At 39.9% G+C, this 2,942-nt stretch overlaps 1 non-coding gene across 1 annotated transcript; it reads right to left on the minus strand.

Annotated features, from left to right (window-relative positions):
- Positions 1-259: 259 nt before the first annotated feature.
- On the minus strand, positions 260-365 carry LOC118486096. Its single transcript, XR_004877952.1, has one exon. It is a non-coding gene; the product is annotated as a small nucleolar RNA R71 (small nucleolar RNA).
- Between the last annotated feature and the right edge of the window lie 2,577 nt (positions 366-2,942).

Here is a 2,942-nt window from a genome sequence, read left to right on the forward strand (position 1 = left end):
TCGTTACAAAGTTTGCCAAAGTATAAAGGTCTAGCAACAGAAGAGCCTTATTTTCATTTAGAGGCCTACGATTCAATTTGCAACACTCTTGGGAGTCAAGGTTTTTCAGCTGATGATATAAAGCTGGTTTTGTTTCAATTCTCTTTGGAAGATAAGGCAAAGAAGTGGTTTTACACTTTGCCTTCAGCATCTATTTACACTTGGGGGGAAATGCAACAAACTTTCTTAGACGAATTTTATACCGCCCAAAAGACCAATGATGCTAGAAAAGGGTTGAGAAGTTTCCAACAACAACAAGGCGAAATGTTCCATGAAGCCTTCGAGCGATTAAACATGATGATTAAAAATTGTCCACATCATGGGATTGAGCTTTGGGAGTTGATGAACGCCTTTCATGAAGGGTTGTGTGCCGAGGATGCACGTGATCTAATGTCCATCACAAATGGGACTTTTGGCACAAATTATGAAGATGAGGATTGGGAGTTCTTGGAACAAATGGCCATTACCTCAAAGAGGAAGGCTCAAGCATCAAGCAGAGCACGACCGGCTGTCACGAGATCACAAGTTCATGCAGTTGACGATGGTAATGTTCAAACTACTAATCATATTTATGATGTTTGTGCATTGTGTAATGAAATAGGTCATGCGGCTGAAAATTGCCAAGGAGTGGTGGAAGGGCAATATGAAGAAGTTTATGCGGTACAAGGTCAAGGAGGGGGTGGTAGAAACTATAATATGAATTCTAACACTTACCACCCCGGTTTGAGAAACCACCCGAACTTTCGGTATGGGAACCCTTCAAATCAAGCTAACCCGAATTTCCAAGGAAACCAAGGATTTCAAAGGCAATATCAAACGGGTCAAAGCTCTTCGGGTGGAAATGAAGTAATGGAGATGTTGAAGGCGATGCAAGTTGAAATGCAACGAATGAATCAACGTGATGAGGTTCGGATGCAAAAGGACGAGGCCCGTGATAAAGCTATTCAAACTTTGACTACTCAAATGGGTCAACTTGCGAGTGAAGTGGCGATTTTGAAGAAAGCAAAAGGCCAGTTGCCAAGTGATACGGTGACAAATCCCAAGAACATAAAAGGCGTTAATATCAATGTGGTAAGCACCGTTCCTAGTACTGAATTTAATGAAAAATGTCTAACCTCTTCGTGTCAAATAAATGCAGGTTTGAAAAAGGATGCCGAAGTTGAAATGGACAGAGAGCATGGAGCACCAATTGTGCCTATCCGTGTGGGAAAATTAAAAATCCCTCACGCATTGTTGGACTATGGGGCAAGCATGAGTGTGCTACCAGGCGATTTATATGACATGTACGATTTCGGTCCGCTTGAAGATGTAGACACCATGGTGAGCTTGGCGGATGAGAGTTGGAGGCGTCCACGAGGAATAATTAAAAATGTTATGATTCGGTTGGGAGAATTCGAATACCCAGTGTATTTTCTGGTTTTAGATTATGCTACTACCACGATGGCGTCACAACAAAAGGTGATTTTCGGTCGACCGTTTCTCTATACGGCAAATGCTCAAATTGATTGTAGAGAAGGAATTATTAACATGACCAAAAATAACCGTAAGTTGTCATTTAATGTTTAGACGAAGATGATTAGTTACGAGTTTGTTAAGGTGGATGATAACGGGTTTAGTGAAAAGGTGTTCCAAAGAATGAGAAGAAATCACCCACCGGATCGTGAAGAAAAGCATATGGGTTCAAGCAAGAGCGTATTTGATTACCCACCGAGTCAAAACAAGATGAATGCATTTTGCTCAATGGCACAAGGAAGTGATGGAGATGGCAGGAACCGATTCTTTGAGCCACCTTAAATGAGGGTGGCACGGTCTGGCTGAAGACTCGAAACTTAGCGCTGCTCGGGAGGCAACCCGGGGTTTTATATTGATCTTGCTATTTTTATCTTTTTATGTTTCAGGGCCATGGCAACACTCAAGTGTGGGGAAGATGTGCGGAGATTGGTGTGAAGGTAGTGATAGGAAGTCGGATTTTTCTACAACATTTGTTGTATCAAACTTCACCAGGTCGATGTACTCTTTCCTTAGTCTTGTTGTGTTCTTTAGCTTTGAAATATTGGTAGTTAGTTGTTAGCTTTTGTTTATGGTTGGGAGGTAGGGTGGTGTTTTGATGTTGATGTGTTTGTTGGGTTGTGAAAGTTGGTGGTGTTTTTAAAAATAAAATAAAAAAAAGAGAAATTTGGGGTTCGAGATGTAAAGCAAATGTTGGTGTTTTTGTTGAAAGCGATCTTTCCCTCAAAACCATACATTGGGACAATGCATCCCAAGTGTGGGGATGGAGGAAAATTTTTGAGAAGTTACAAATTTTTTGTGAAATTAAGTAAAAGTGTAAAAATTTGAAAACTTGATATTGTTCCATTTGACACACCGACACCCATTCCTAGTCTTTTCTTGGTGAGAACTTGAGCCACACATGTTTGTTATTGATATTTCATTGTTTGAGTGGCGGTGTGTGTAGTGTGTTAATAGAACTTGTGTGTGAATACTTGTTAAATCCTAGAGTTAGCATGCTTTTGGAAATGATAGGGGACTTTTAGGTAGCCTCGTCTAGATGTGTGAGAGTGCGGGATTGGTGGGTTGGACCTCATACATTACATATATGAGCTTGGTATTGTGAGGGGCGGGGGTTTGGTCCATAGAAAGCCATGTTTGAGCCTTATACCATTCGGTTGTGACCCAAACCTACTTCCTACAAAATTTTACCTTTTGAAATGACCCGGTTTAGGAGATTTAGTATGTAGTATTGATGTTCTTGTATATATTGTTGAGTTGATGTGTTAAAAAAAAAAAAAAAAAAAAAGAGAAAAATATGAGAAAAATACAAAAAGAAGTGTTTAGTTGCAATAGTAGTTTAGAAGTTGATGATGTTTTGTACATAGTTGTTTGCTTTGTTTAGTAGTGGAAAT

The sequence above is a fragment of the Helianthus annuus genome, chromosome 13, assembly GCF_002127325.2.
Source record: "Helianthus annuus cultivar XRQ/B chromosome 13, HanXRQr2.0-SUNRISE, whole genome shotgun sequence".
Lineage (NCBI taxonomy): Eukaryota > Viridiplantae > Streptophyta > Magnoliopsida > Asterales > Asteraceae > Helianthus > Helianthus annuus.